Source organism: Sceloporus undulatus, chromosome 1, assembly GCF_019175285.1.
Source record: "Sceloporus undulatus isolate JIND9_A2432 ecotype Alabama chromosome 1, SceUnd_v1.1, whole genome shotgun sequence".
Taxonomy (NCBI): Eukaryota; Metazoa; Chordata; class Lepidosauria; order Squamata; family Phrynosomatidae; genus Sceloporus; species Sceloporus undulatus.
This window is the reverse complement of record NC_056522.1, coordinates 376,350,986-376,367,975: the sequence shown is the minus strand read 5'-3', so window position 1 is coordinate 376,367,975 and position 16,990 is coordinate 376,350,986.

Here is a 16,990-nt window from a genome sequence, read left to right as displayed (position 1 = left end):
GATTGACAATGCAGGCATGGAGGAAAGGACTTCACCCAGCTATGCTCAGAGAACTTATGTGAACAAACTCAAGACACTTTAGAAGGTCCCCAGTAGACCTGTTCATAACCTCCTTAAAAGAGATAGCTGCTACACTCCCCACCAGTAGACAACCTTCTGGTTTGGAAATAATTGTGCCTGACTTAATGGAAGTTATCAGCAGGTTTCCTGCCAAACTGAAGCACTACACACATGACAGAAAAGATGTAATTCACAAGTATTAATAAAAGAGACCACGAAAAAATATATACGAGGTCTATGCTGCACTGATCACATCAGCCCAGATGTTCGCAAAATGAAAAACAGCCCCAGTACATGGCCTCTCATAGTGATGTAAGGGAATGTTTAAGATGTGATGGGGTCATTATGTATCACAGAATGTTAGAAACAGCATGGAATTTTTTAAAAAATCAGCACTATGAGGGAATGTGCCACGGTTAACTGTTTCAAACGTGCTTGTTGTGTGTGTGTGTGTGTGTGTGTGCTTTCAAGTTGCTTGTTGACTTATGGTAACCCCATTAATTTCATAGGGTTTTCTTAGAGGTGGTTTTGGGAGTGCATTCCTCTGAAATACTTGGTATTTCATTGGTGGCCTCCCATCCAAGTACTAACTAGAGCTGATCCTGCTTAGGATCTGGTACCTAACCTTCAGAAAAATTCAGAAAGTAATACCAGAATGAACCTGTGTGGTGTAGTGGTTTTGATGTTGGACTGTAGAGATCAGGGTTGGAATCCCCTCCCAGTCATGGAAATCCATTGGGGGTCCTTGAGCAAGTCACACATTCTTGCAGCAAATCATGCCATGAACACTCCATGACAGAATAAGAATTCTGCCCTCCAATAAAATTTTCCTTCAGTCCCCAATTATCTAGCATTCCAGAGAATCAAACATTGAAAATCGTTCTTACTTTGAACTTTTACGTTTGCTGTGTTTGCATTCACTTGGTCATTCTGCCTGCTCTTTTTCTCTCAATGCCTATTTCTTAACTGCAACTATAGTTTTAAGTTACCTTAAAATGCTTGAAATTTTGGGACTGAAGGAAAATTTCATTGGATGGGTGGAATTTGCATGGGGGGGACACTCATTTTGCTGTCCTCACCCCACCCCATAACTACATCCTTGCAACTAAGGTACTTACTTTGCCGCTTTTCAGTGCCTGTAGTTGGGGTTTTTTCAACCCACAATGCTCACAAAATGAAACTGCCCAGTTTCCCCACACAGTGTGTGAACAAGCTTCTTTCTTTTGTTGTATAACAGCCAAAATGGTTGCTATTTAAGCATAGCTTCCAACACTTCACAGCTGAAAGCCAGGCCACATGTGGCCAAGCAACATCAAAGTGTAGTTAGACTCATAGAATCAGAATTGGAAGATACCCCAAGGCTCATCCAACCCACCCCCCTTCTGCCATGCAGGAAAACACAGTCCTAGCCCTCCCTGTGAAAGATGGCCATCCAGCCTCTGTTGAAAAACCTCCAAAGAAGGAGACTCCACCAGACTCCAAGGGAGTGTGTTCCACTGTCTAATAGCTCTTATTAAGACAGCAAAAGTTATGAACGAGGAAGAAGGCACAAGCTAGGGAAGGCTGCCGCAGTTTCCTTTTGCCTGAACCTCCTGAGAAGGACACAGTTCTGCCCCTTCCTCTCCTTGCTCTGAATTAACTGAGTACAAATTACTTTTGCATCTTGAACTCAGTTTGCAGCAATTGAAGTAAGCTGAGGATAAGGGGGGAAGTTTTAAAGGCAGCTGGGACAGTTGGGCGACAGTTTTGGAGAATTCGGGGGGGGGGGAGCTGGCATGTGGGTCATTCTTTTTGTTTTGGTTTGGCTTTTTGTGTTTTGCCTTTTAGTGGTTTGCGTGGCATGGTTTGAAATGTTTGGGGGGCTTTGGAACACTGACAGCATGTTTCAGAGGTTTCAAAGTTGTGGTCTGAGGAGCACCAGTGGCCCAGATGCTGTGCCTTCCTCCACTTCTGGGGCAAATCCATTCTGGACTGACAGTGTTGCAGGTGTTGTTTTGGTTTGTTTGTTTGCATTTTATTTCACTGGTTAGTGGCATATATGTAGTACCGAGATGAAACTGTGACATTTGGATGACTGCCAGTGAAAAGGCTTTGGGTCCATCTCGGCAGTCTCAGGCTCATTCAAAGGAACAAGACATTTCCATACCCTCCAACTGTCCCAATTGGCAGGGACAGCTCCAGTTAATCCTCTGCCTTTCCACTTTTTCAGTAGCTTTCAAAATGCCCCAGTTTCTCTCTCCTCCTCCCACTTTCCCCCTTTGTCCTCAGTTTACTTCAGTTGCTGCAAACTGAGTTCACCATGGAAAAACCTTGGGCTGCACCCTCTCCTGAGTTGTGCCTTCTTTTTTCCAGATAACCTTTGCTACCTTGACCAAACTCTGATGTTGCTCGGCGACATGTGTCCCCACTTTCACCTGTGAAATGTTGGAGGGTATGTATTTCAGGCCCGATCAAAGGATGAAGAAGAAACATTTCAAGTTATGAAAAAATCAGAGGGAGAAAGAAAGCTTGTTGTGAAATCGGGAACACATATGAATAAACCACAAGGTCTTCTTGGGTTGGGTCAAGTGCATGGTCTTTGAAAGGCTAAAAACAAATACAAGGAGAATGTCTGGATGGTTTTTCAGGTGGTTAGTTCACATGTGGGTCCATTTCTTCACAACGAAACATGGCATTCCGGTCTGTTTTCTATTTGCTTGTCAAATACCAGCAAAGCAACCCCCTCTTCTTCCCCCCGCAAACGGCAATGGCACTAAACCCACCATTTTTAACCTAACATCTACCCACAATTACTGCCTAAATAAGTCAGCAATTTTGAGTTATACAAGCACAAAGGAAAACATCTGCAACCAATCACCATTTTTCTTTTCTTTTCCTCACTTCCCTCCTCCTCTCTCACTCCCCCAAACCACCTTTTGGCCATTTTACATTTTGAAGTTTTTGTGTGGATTTTTTTCAACAACAACAACAACAACACACACACACAAACCCATTATTATTATTATTTTCAGAAATACTAGTGCTAATAATTTTTTTTTTAATTCTCTCAAGGCTGAGAAACACATATGTATGAGGAGCTCAGCTTGGAGAGAGAATTTTTACGGCTGACTTATAACCCCCTGAAAAATGGGGATTTATAATGGAAATGCTGACAGACCTAAAACTTGGACAACAATGTATGGCGAGGAATAGAATTTCCAAATTATCTCCTTTCTCAGTTGTGTTCACAGGGCAGCTGCAGAAATCTATCCACCGTGCTGCAGAGCAGTTTATCCAGCCTTGCACTCTTATGCAGCCCAATGAAGTTAGAAGTATTCTTTTTGTTATCCCTAAAAGAGAAACAGCCATAATAATGTTGTTATTATAATAGTAGGTAGTGTCAGCGTTGGTGTTGGCAGGACATATATGAGAAAAGGACCCCCACTGGTATTTTCTTGCTGTGCAAGACAATCTCGTCCATATGGGCCAGTTGAGCAGCTAACCATTCACATTACACAATTATCCATTCACACTACACAGTTATAGGGCTGATTCCACTTTAACTGTTATGGTCCCATTCTATGAAATCCTGGGATTTGCACTTTTTGGGGGAGATTATTTAGAATTCCTATCCTGAGAGCTCTAGTGCCTCATCAAACTACAAACCCAACATTCCAAAAGATGCATTTAAAATGCAACCACAAGACTTTAGCATGAAAAGATCCAGGGTGAAGGAAAGGTTTGGGACTCCCCATTCTACTTTCCTTTTCCATGCACCCAGGGACCAACAACATATTGTAATCCCTTTTGTATTCGCAGGCAGCTTGGTCTTGAGTGGGTCAGATCCATAAGCTTTGCAAAAGACTCCTTGATGGGAGCTGAAAATGGCAAGAAAAATCTCTTTTCTGTAGGTCAGCACAATCACCTGTAGTTTTTTGTTGAGTTTGCAGGCTATGTGGCCGTGTTCTGGAAGAATTTATTCTGATGTTTCGCTTGCATCTGCGGCTGGCATCTTCAGAGAATGCTGGTGTGGAAGTGAGGGGGGTATATATACTGTGTGACCCTTGCATGAGAGGAAGTGGTTTACATGTTAATCTGTTGAATGGCAAGGCCTCAAGGTGGATGGATATGTGGAAAGATATATCTGTCTATTTAATCCATTGTCTGTGGGAACCACCACCCCCGACCCTGGGTGATGTTCATTTGCATGTGCTGAGTCTTGATTTTGGTGTTTTTCTGTACCTGTAGCCAAACTCTGTTTACTTTCAAGGTTTACTCTTCCTATTGAAGTTGTACAGGTGTTTGTGGATTTCAGTGGCTTACCTGTGTATTCTGATCTGATAGTTGTTGGCATGGTCCAGCATTTCAGTCTTTGCAAATAGCATTTTATGTCCAGGTTGGTTTATAACGTGTTCTGCTACTGCTGATTTTTCTGGCTGATCCAGTCTGCAGTGTCTCTCATGTTCATTGATTTGCGTTTGGAAACTGGGTTTGGTGGTCACTTGTATTTTTCTGTTCTCCTGGGGGTGGGGTATATCCCGATAGGAACTATCATGAGAACAGACTGCATTGTTGGAAAATGTGACCAATAGTACTGGATCTCTCTGGCAGAGTAATCAAATTGGCAAGGCAGAAGCTGAACTTCTCCTCTCCTCTCTCTCTCTGGCTTTTGTTTGCAAATAAAGATTCAAGAAGGACTCATCCCATGCTTTCTACAAGTGCGTTGATTACTAAAAAGGCCGATCCTAGATAAACAAGTCCGGTTGCAGAAGGCACAGCAGAAAGTCTCCTTGGGTGATGTTTCTGGGTTGTGGTTCTTTCTGTGTTGTCGTTTTTCTTCGAGACTCGTTCGCCGTGAGCTTTCGAAAAAGGCTGCAGCATTGTGGATAGTGCGTCTCTATGCCTCCCGATGCGAGGCCAGGGCGGACCATTGTTGGTGATCAATTTTGCCGAGCCTGAGATGTTGTTTCAGGGAGTCCTTGTATCTCTTCTTTGGGGCACCCCTCTTACGCTGACCCGTGGCGAGTTCACCGTAGAATACTATTTTGGGGAGGCGATGGTCCTTCATCCTAGAAACATGTCCTGCCCAGCGCAGCTGCGTCCTCAATAGCATGGCCTCAATGCTGGTGATCCCTGCTTGCTCAAGGACAGAAACATTTGTCACATAGTCAGTCCAGTGTATATTTAGAATTGTGCGTAAACAGCGCTGATGAAAGCGTTCAAGGAGTCGTAGGTGCTGGCGATAGGTGACCCATGTTTCAGACCCATAGAGGAGAATAGACAGTACAATGGCTTCACCTCAAGTGTTTGTTACTCCAGACTCTTTTGTGAAGCCTTCCGAATGCACTATATGCCTTTGCCAGTCTGTGATTGATCTCTTTATCAATCTTGGCGTCTGAGGAGATGATGCTTCCCAGGTAGGTGAATTGCTGGACAGACTTAAACACAGATGTGCCTACAGTGATGTGGGGATGGTAGTGTTCTTCCTGAGGTGCCGGCTGGTAGAGAACTTCCATTTTCTTCACTCTGACTTCCAGTCCAAAGAGCTCTGCAGCTGTTGCAAAACAAGATGTTAGGTGCTGCAGAGCTGCTTCCGTATGGGCAACAAGGGCAGCATCGTTAAGTTAAACAGGCTACCATCAGTACGGTAGTGTATATAAATGCCGTCTTCTTCTTCGAGACCTGCCTATATACACATGGTCTAGCAAAGAAAGAAATAAGCTTAATATTCTTTACAAACCATATAAATGTTATCTTTACTCATACATTTCTTGTTCATTAATCAATGACAGAGGGAAGAAGATGACTGCAGGTTGGATTGATGCAGGAAAAAAGAGGGTGTGGTACAACAAGCAAATAGGAAGTCACCATAATGCAAACTAACAATTAATTAGTATAAATGTGCAAAGACTGCCAACACTAACAGGAACTTCAGAATTTTCCACTATATTACTGCGGTTTCCAGATTACAGGGCCTGCAAGAGCATTACTTTGAATATTTCATTTATGCATGTGGCTTTGAATATTATATTTATAAATGTGGCTACTGCCGAGCGTTTTCTGTTTGAAATAAAGCATGAAAAGCTTCTCTGGGTGGATTATAACTCCTATGTTTTACTAAAATCAGTGCTGACAAATGTGTTACAAAATGAGCTTGGAAAAGTGTTTTTGTTCTGTTCAATGCAGATAACTTTATTTTTAATCAGAGAAATCACATTTGTTAAATTTAGGGGCTTTACAGACCGGCCCTTTTTGCACTGGATTGAGGCTGCGGCAACTGCACACCACGTCTCCTTTTTGCACCCTGGAAAGAGCGCCATAGCTGCACTGCCATGTGGAGTTGTCATATGGACGCAGTGCCAGAGGAGCGCTATGATACCGTATGCTGTGTGGAGTGGTGCATGGCATCATGGGACGCTAGGGGAGGAGTCGGGTCATGCATCATCTGGACGCAATGCTCCAACTCTGCCCCCAAGCCGGCCTTAATGGCCGGTCTGAAGAGGGCCTTAGTTTTTCTCATTTGAATTATATGCTCTAAGCAACTGTGACTGCTGACTAATATATCAGGATAATGACATCAGCAGAGGATGTCCGTAGGTCTAACGTTTTAGCCCTGAAATCTCATATTCTCCAATTGTCTCAATTTGGAAGGGACAATCCTGGTTATTCCTCTATACTCTCACTTTCTAATCTGCTTTTTAAATGTCCCATTTTTTTATTTTCTCTTCCCACTTTCCACCTTTGCCCTCAGTTACTTCAATTACTACAAGCTGGAGGAAAGGAGAAACTGGCTAAAGCAAATACAAACCCTGCATCCTCTCCTAGCTTGTGTGCTCTTTGTTATAAATAACTTTTGCCATCCTGCCTATACTTTGATGTTACCTGACCACATGTGTCCTGATTTTAAGCTGTGAAATATTGGAGAGTATGAAATCTCTGGAATTGGGATGCTCCTAGCTTGATAATCCTATACAAAACTGACCTATGGCATTTCCCAACAAATACTGTTCCGTTCCTACTTAGTTCTGTATATATTGCTACAGGACTTTACCACACGAGATGAAAAAATGTAATTTTAACAGGATAAAAGTGTCTTTGGCTGGTACTTATCACAAAACATTGCATCCATCCTGCTGTTGCCTTGCATTCCATTGCACCTTTTCATTGACAGGCAAAACCTGTCAATAGGCTCTCAATCGCACAGCAATTCTATTACTGGCCTCGTGTGACAGCTCTTTTCCATTGTGGTTTCACTTCTCAGGCAATCGGGTGTTGTGAGTGGCTGTGATTCTGCTCCTCTCCCCTTCTCCCACCTCCCCTACACAATGATCATGGCCATGAATGGCTTCTCAAAGCCAGCTGCAGTGTGCACATTCACACAGCAGGCAGCCTCAGGAGGCAGTTGGCAGCCACGATTGCTTGTGTTCTGTGGGTGCTGTGTGAATGTGCACACAGCAGTCCCACATTTTGAGAGGGGGAGAAGAGCAGCACATTCACACAGCAGCTGGCTTTGAAAGGTGGTTGGCAGCTCTGATCACTCATTCCCCTGCTTCCTCCCAGAAGGCGGCTTTCGGTAGTGTGGAACACAGATCACACAGCCATGGATCCCCAAAGCACTATCATAAGAAAAAATTATGCCAAACTGGTATGCTCCCATTCTTAAACTGGCATGGTTGTGGCAGGACAGCAGGGCAGGTTGGTGTGATAAAGTCCACCAACACTGGTAGCTGCACCAACAGGGTATGACAAACATTATCACGCTACACTATTATAGCGCTATTATTCCACTTTAACTTCTGCGGCTGCCTCCTGTGGAATCCTAGGATTTGCAGTTTAGGGAGCGTCATTTAGAATTCTCAGCCAGAGAACTCTTAGGCCTCACTAAACTACAAACCCCAGATTTCCACAGGAGGCAGACATAGCTGTTACAGTGTAATAATAGCCCTATAACCACATAGTGTGATATTGTCAGAGTTTGTAGGAATGCACAGCAGAATAGCTTTCCGCCCCATCTAATGCTGCACTAGCCATTCCCAGGAAGAGGACTGAAAGAAATATGGAGCAATGTAGGCTCTATCACTCTTGCAGAAGCAGCAGCCTTGCAAGCCAGTAGCAAAGTGGATGGTTTGGAAGTTTCCACGAAAGGGAAGAAAAGAGAGATGTGACAATAGTTTTAGCAGGTGTGTGTAAATAGGGTGGAACAAAGGCACTAATGTAAAAAGCACATGGGAGAAGAGGAGGAAGACACACGTCTCAAAATACCTGCCTAAGCCAGAGCGTACTTGGAACCCGTGTTATCAGATTAAAAATTAATCCGGTGACATTCGTCCTCCCATGAGCCAATGTGGGGTTTTAGAATGTGATTCAAGTAAGGAGGAATTGCCACTTAGGGGATTGTCAAAGTGCTTGATGCTGAACTGAGATTTACTCTGCCCTGACACACACACACAACCTGATAGTGCCTCCAAGGTTTTCTCACTGGATCAATTAATGTTGCTGGAATGGTTGCCAAGACTGAGCCAAAGTACTTGTTCAGTATTAAGGAGAGACAGGGGGCAAGGAGAAACATTTTCAGCAGTATTCAAAGCATATTCAAGAGAGCTGATAAAGAGACCTGCCTTTTTGCAGGAAACGGGCCTTGTATAATGTGCTGGATGGTTATTTGTTGTTGTTGTGCTTTTAGTTTGCTTCAGTTTTAGGATGGCTTATTTGCTTTTCACTTTTGTATGCTGTTAATATTTAACTACAATATTTGTTTAAACTGTTGTAAACCGCCTTTAGTCTGACTGGGGGAAAGGTAGGAAATAACAACAGTAACAACGGCCTCTCTCTCCCACCACGTTTTAAACCGGTTGTCACACCACTCAACAATGGTCCTAAGTGAACTAGGCACTGGGAAACAGGAATCCATAAGGAAGAATAAGCAAGATCAGAGGGCAAACTAAGAAGTAGGACTTAACAACAAACCAGATATCACAGACAAAGAAAATACAAGAAACATAGGGGTACAGAAACACAGAGTTCCAAAACACTTTCTCCCCTGAGCAAAATCCCACTGAGAGAGAGAGAGGCCATCTTATATTTCTACCTGTCCAGTAATATCCTGGTTAGAATCAGGATGAAAGCTTCTTTATTGTAGTAAGCTAGGAGTTCTTGACATTGTGTTCCTATATCACAGATGGGAAACTGCCTGACCACAGGCTAGATTTGGCCCATGAAGGTTCTCCATCTGCCCACAAGGTTTTTCTACTGTTGCACCCAATCAGTTATTGAAGATAACAAATAAGAGTCTGTTGAAAGCTGGGAAAACATGTTGCATGGAACTGATCTCTAGATGGTAGTCCAGGATGCTGTTGCATATAATTTGCAGCCCCAGAAGCTCTGGTTAGCACTAGGGCTCCTCCTGAGTAGACATGCAAAAAATTGGGTTGTGTTTTTGCGTGCTTCAAAGTTATAGCAATTGGGTATTATTCCTGAGTAGACATGCCTGGAGTTCAGCAGGCTCCGTATCCTTGGTGGGTTGCAAAGGTAAGAATTAATCTGGCCTCATCCACTTTGATGTCTGTGTCCATACCCATTACTCAAATGTGGCCACTGAGACCTTCCCAAATTAGAATCCATCCCATTGTCCATAATTTCAGGGTGCCTATCTGATTAATACTGGGAGGAGATAACAATAATTTACAGGTGAAAAAGTTCAAAGATATAGCTGTGTTAGTCTGTAGAATCAGTATGTGGAGAGATCTTTTAGCACCTTTGAGACTAACAGTAACAGGTGAAAGAATGGTTTTGCTATGGCAGCAGGTGACTCAGTGGTACTCAAGAGTGAAAACCATTATCATTGCTGCTTCTTACTGTTCAGACTGTTTAGCAACATAACTAAAGAAAATGTGGCTCCTTCCCTTAACAGTGCTACAAAGACTTATGGGTTCTACTGTGCTCCTCCTCTTGTGGTGATCATCAGATTCAAGGGCATTGCCTTCTCAACGACAAGCAAACCAGAGTCAAGGATATCCTATAACTGAGGCACCTATTTACTTTTGAGGTGATCTGGAAGAGCAGAGTCCAGCCCAAAAGACTGCTTTCAGGTCTTTATTGTCCCCCTGAGGAACAAGGCGTATGTTTGAGAGGTGTCAGGGAATTAGCTTGGCCATAAATTATTCTCTGCACCTGGTGCTTTCTGCCTCATGCAGCTTCTCACTCTGCAGTATAGCCGTCTTGCTCTGTCTGCAGTCCCCAGCGCATGTCCACCACGTGTCCCTGAGTGCCTCTGATATGCGTCTCCACTTCACACTACACATGTTCAACCCAGCAAACATCATGATACATGTAGCAAACCTCTTGGCTGCCTAAACCATGGACTATCCAACAGCCTGAGTCCACCCAAAACTGTGCCTAGTGAGATAGCCTGCAACTTAAATGGGTGTGAAAAGTTTGCATTTCTACAGCTCTGTGTTATGTTAGGGGAGGATGAGGGGGAGAAGGAATTCCCCTAAACCACTTTGTTTCCATAAAAAATTGCAAGGAGTCAAAAGGTAAATAGGTTACCTTTGTGCTACAATAAATTGTATTTCCTCTCTTTACAAGCTCTCCAGCTGTTTATGCAAAAATGTAGCAGTAACAATAAAAGCTAGTTGATAGTCCCTGCTCATTCATTTGGCTATAATGAAACTTTCTCTACAACATGTTCTCCTGAAGTTGCCTTCTCCAGAGAGGGGTGAATGGTGTTCCATGCTAAGTGACAGCATCATTTTACTTCACCAGTTGGAAATAATAAGCACTTGTGCATGTATTGTCCTACCTTTTAAACTCCTGGTTTTAAGGTCATTTCCAGTGTCACTGTTCCCAAAGTGAGACCCAAATATCTTAGTATACATTGTACACTGCAATACAGGACTCACAAAAGACACTATAAGATCTTCTCCATCACCTGGCTTACATTTCATCTCCAAGAAATGCCATCCATCATTCCTCTTGTTGGGTCAATCTTGAATTTAACTAGACGAGTCAAAAGAATTGCCCACTTGTAGGAAGTGACATCAGCAGATTAAGATACGCAGATCAACCCTGTTTCTAGCAGAAAAGAGTCTGACATGAAAGTTAAGGAAGAAGGGGCAAAAGTTGGTTACACATGGCAATAATAATCATAATAATAACCACAGATGACTTACATGACTTTAAATCAGGTGATGAAGACAGAAATAGTTAACGATTTTCTATATCTCAGTGCAATCATTAATCAAAACAGAGGCTGCAATCAAGAAATCAGAAGAAGGCTAAGACTTTGAAAGGCAGCTATAAGGAACAAGATAAGATCCTCAAGCGCAAAGGTACTGTATATCATTAAATAAAAAGATGTATCATTAAAATCCATGCCCTAGTATTTCAGGATTCTTCACATATGAGATGTGAAAGCTGGACAACGAAGAAACCTGACAGGAACAAAATCAACTCATTTGAAATGTCCCAATCTTCAAAAGGGGGTGGGGGGAAGAGGATCAAAATAATTACCACCAGCCTGACAGCAATATCAGGATTTAAGAAGCAGAGAGTCTGTTAGCACTCAAAAAAGAATGCCATGATCACTAAAAGTCAACATGGATTTCTCAAAAACAAGTCATGCCGGACTAATCTTCTATTTTTTCTGATAGAGTCACAAGCTTGGTGGATAAAGGGAATGCTGTGGGTGTAGCATATCTTCATTTCAGTAAGGCCTTTGACAAGTTCCCCCATGATATCCTTGCAAAAAAGCCAGTAAAATGTGGGCTAGACAATGCTATTGTTAGGTGGATCTGTAATTGGTTGACTAACCAAACCCAAAAGGTGTTCCTCTTCATCCTGCAAAGAAATGACCAGTGGGGTGCCACAGAGATTGGTACTGGGCCCAATGCTATTCAACATCTTTATCAGTCGGGCCATTCAGACTACCTTTTCTACCAAATTGTAACCCGAATTAAAAGTCGGAAGTTCCCATTGGCACCGGATTAAACACATCAGAATTAGGGTCTTGCACACCTGATCCAGGGCAAATCCCCCTTAGCGGTTTTTTAAAAAGTGGGTTATTTCCAATGTCTTTTAGGAAAACCCATTTCTTCCCTGCTGCCGGCAAATGTGAACTTGGCCCCGGTCATGATCGGGTCAAGTTCAGGGGAGAGATTTAGGTCAGAGGGAGGGCAGTGGGTGGTTGCTTTCGCACCGGTTGCTTTGCAAGTGGCATTTTTTAAATTGTTTTTTGTATGTGTGTGTGACAGAATATGCGAATGCTTTTGCTACATGTTTCCCCTTTAAATTTGGCAAATTGATACAATGTGTGAATGCTTTTGCTATATATATGTATGTAAGGAGAGATGGCATTCTGGGGTGGCAATCGGAGGGAAAGCAAAGAAAGAGGACGCAGAGATGGCATTCTGAGATGAGGTATTATTATTATTATTATTATTATTATTATTATTATTATTATTGTGACAGATTATGTGCATGTTTTGGGCTGGAAGGGAAGGGAAGAGGATGGCATTCGGGGGAAGGCAAGGGCTTCGGAGGTGGCATTGGGCTGGAAGAGGAAGGAAGGGAAGAGGATGGCATCCGGGGGAGGGGGGAGGCAAGGGCTTCAGAGGTGGCATTGGGCTGGAGGGGAAGGGAAGGGAAGAGATTCCAAAGAGGAGGAAATGCTGGGCTGGAAGCAAAAGGGAGGCTAGAGGCTGGCATTCAGAGGGAAGGCTGTGGAATCCCATGAATTTGGGGGAGTCACACTCTCTCAGCCTCAGGGGAAAGGCAATGTCAAATCTCCTTGGAACCAATCTTGCTAAGAAAACCCCAGGATGGGGTCGTTTTAGGGTTACCATAATCTGTAATGACCCAAATACACACACACACTTGGAAGTTTTTAAATTTGACAAGTTGACAGAATATGTGAACACTGCCGCCAGGTTTTTTTAAAAAAGGAGGGGGGAAATCACCCGTTCCATTGGCCAATGGTTGTAGGATATGTCACCTTTGACGAAAGTGGATTGACAACAAAGGAGGCTCCATTGACAACTTTTATTGACAACAAAGGAGGCTCCATTTTAAACTGGTACCACAAATGTGAACTTCAGAGAGGTAAATTACCCTGATTGAGGTAAAACATAGTGGGCACTTGTTTCCAGAGAGATTCGGGGGGGGGGGGGACCGAATCTGCCCAGTTCTATCCAGGGCAAATGGGCGAGTGGGAATGGGCCCCTTGATTGAGTCCATCCATCTGGGATGCGATCTTCCTCTTTTCCTATTGCCTTCTATTCTCCCAAGCATTACTGTCTTTTCTAGTGAGTCACATCTTCTCATGATATGTTCAAAGTACAACAGCCTCAGTTTAAGTAACCTTCACTTCTAGAGAGAGTACAGACTTGATTTGCTCTAGGACCCATTTTATTGGCCTTTTTAGCAGTCCACAGCAGACCAAACATTTCACAGATGAAAAGTGGAACCAGTGTGGTCAAGCAACATCACAGTGTGGTCAGGATGGCAAAGGTTATTGATATGAAAGAAGACACAAGGTAGGAAAGGCTGTAGTAGTTTGCTTTTGCCTGAGCCTAAAGGGAAAAACAAAATTCCATTCCCTTCTCCCTCCTTTTGCTGCTGAGTTAACTGAGTGTCAACGGCTTTTTCACTATGAATTCAGTTTGCAGTATCTGAATTAAGCTGCGGACAAAAGGGAGGAGAAAGAAGCTGGGACATTTTAAAAGCCACTGAAAAAGTGGGACAACAGATGATTAATCAGAACTGTCCCTGCCTATCTGGGATAGTTGAAGGGTATGCTAGAGCTCTCTGGCAGAGAATTCTAAATATCTCATGAAACTACAAATCCCTATGATACCAAGTTGGTATCAACATGCTCTTATTGTGCAGAGTGGAAGGGATTTTTGTCTGACAGAAAAATGTTATTTGACAGGATGTCTCTTCTGTTTTGTTTCATTTTTAAACAGGTCCTCTTGTGTCCTGTTGCTGTGTTCCTTCGAGCTGTTTCCAACTTATGACAACCCTAAGGTGAACACAGCCGAGTGTTTTCTTGGCAAGATTTGTTCAGAGGGTGTTTGTTATTACCTTCCGCTGAGGTTGAGAGCATGTGACTTGCCTAAGGTCACTCACCTGAGATTCAAGCTCTCGTCTCTAGAGCTGTATCCAATGCTCAAGCCACTACATAACGCTGGCTCTGCATGTTATGTCCTACACATTAATAACTTTCACACATCTAACGTAAATAGCAGCAGGCAAGAAATGTCCCGGTGTCCCACATAGAGAAAGAGTGGGAAAGCCATCTGAGAAACTAAGATATGCCGAGCATTTAAATCTTCCATCACCTTGCAGCTTTGTAATTCTTTTTGCCAGGCACATCAATAAACCTTCCCAAGATGTCTGCCCTGTTGCATGGCAAAACATTTCTTCTTTTAATAACTGCATGAGCATGACAGGCTCTTCCTCCTCACTCCATTACATCATCATTATCAAAGTGGAAAGGAAATTAATTTTGTTTTCCAAAGGCTTGGCAATGGGGTCGGATCTGCACTTCGCCCGACATCTGCTGTTTTTCTACGTAGGTCATTCTCTGAAGCCTAGTTTTTCCTTCTGACTTTCTTCTCATAACAGTTTATCATGCGATGCCGTTTGCCAGGGAAATAAAATGTGCAGGGAGATTTCTCACCGGCCCTGTAAAAATGTGTAAAGCTAACTCTAAAGCTGATAGTCATCATCTATATTTCACTTTCAAAATAGTTTCACTGGTTTCCAAAAGAAAAAAAGGAGAAGGAGGCAGGGGAAGACTTCTCACCAAAGACTGTCAAGCAAAAATAACCTCTCTTGGTCTTTGCTTGAAATTTATTACCCGCTCTGCTGCACTTTGTTTTAACAGATGGGCCTTTATCAGCAGGTTCGTGGGCAGCCTACCAGTTTCCTTCAGGAATGGGGGAGTGCCTCTGTTTACTTGGGCTCTTATCTCTGCACTTAAAGCTCTGTTCAGACCACAACATTCTCGTGGTTTTATTTTCATTTATTGATACAAGTGATAAAGCACAGAGAATCTTCTGTTCTCCTAAATGCATCTAAGGCTACTTCTCAATAGCTTTCTTGGCGTGTCTATGGCCAACAGATAGAGGGGTGGCTGTCACATCTATTGCATCAGCCAGATAGGCCTTTGTTCAGCTCCAGCACACTCTGAGAATGCGATCTTGCATTTTGCCGTGGGGGATCTTGAAAGGAGAGCCACCCCAGCTGTCCAACCTGTTGATGTTTAGCAAATTATTTGTACAGGTCTCAGTTTTCCTTCTTACCAACATGTCATTTCAGGGGAGGAAAGAGCACAAAGCTCCCTTGTCGCAACAGCTCCAACAGTCCATTTCTGGGCACAATTCAAAGTGCTGGTTTTGACCTATAAGGCCCTATACAGCTCAGGCCCAGGTTACAAACCGGCAGGTATGTTGAAATCTGATGGGGAGACCCTCTTCTCTGTCCCACCACCTTCACAGGTACACAGGTACGTCAACAGTGTGATGGGGCAGCTAAAAAGGCCAATGCAATTCTAAGCTACATCAATAGAGGTTCAGTGTCTAGATTGAGGGAAGTATTAGTGCCGCTGTATTCTGCTTTGGTTAGGACTCACCTGGAATACTGTGTCCAATTCTGGGCACCACAATTCAAAAAGAATGTTAAGAGGTTGGAGAGTATTCAGCAAAGGGTGACCAAAATGGTGAAGGGTTTGGAAACCATGCTTTATGAGGAGAGACTTAGGGAGCTGGGTATGTTTAGTCTGGAGAAGAAACAGTTAAGAGGTGATATCTCTGTTTAAATATTTGAAGGAATGTCATATTGAGGATGGAGCAAGCTTGTTTTCTGCTGCTCTAGAGAACAGGACCTGGAAGAATGGATGCAAGCTACAGGAAAAGAGATTCCACCTCAACATTAGGAAGAACTTCCTGACAGTAAGGGCTGTTCGACAGTGGAACATGTTCCCTCAGAATGTGGTGGAGTCTCCTTCTTTGGAGCTCTTTAAACAGAGGCTGCATGGCCATCTGTCAGAGGTGCTTTGATTGTGAGTTCCTGCATGGCAGAATGGGGTAGCACTGGATGGCGCTGGTGGAAACACAGGAGATTGGGCCTTCTCAGTAGTTGCCCCCAGGCTCTGGAACACCTTCCCAAGACAGCCTAGACTGGCACCCTCCTTGCTACCTTTCCGCTGGCAGGTTAAGATTGTTTTATTTTTTCAAGCCTTTGAAGACTGGCGGCTCAAAGTGACTGGGCCTGGCAGAATTGTGCTGTACTATCTATTGGTGTTTTGTTTATTAGTTGTTTTTAATAACTATGTATTTAATCTTATTTTAATTTTGTGGATACTTTAATGATATTTTTAACTTTTGTCTTTCATATATGCTTCAGCTATTTTTCTTTTAGCTGGTGTAAGCTGCTTGGAGTCTCAGACTGGGGAAAAGATGCGAAAGAAAGAAAGAAAATATTCAAAGTAATAAACTAAAGTCCAATCACAATAAAAGAGAGCTTCAGCATATTGGTAGTTATCTGGTGGAGAAACTGGGTAAGGTAGTTTTCCTGAATGAGTTTCCTGAAGGAGTAGGTGTGTAGCTTGGAGGCACTCTCATGAGGCTGCCTTGAAGATGACCTGGAAGCTGCAGCTAGTGCTAAATGCAGCAGTTAGACTGCTGACTGGAACGCTACATAGAGACCACATTACACTACAGTCGCCCCTTCATTTTCACGGTCTTGAGATCCGCAGTTTTGATTATTCACGGAAGGGCAACCTCCATTAAAGATAATGGTGCATGTGCCTGTGGCGTACACACATGGCCACACGCAGGAGCACGCATCCATTCAAGCCTATGGGGATTGAATATATGCGAATTTCTGAATTCACGGGGGGGCGGTGTCCAGAACAGATCCCCAGAAAATTTGAAGAGAGGATTGTAGCTTT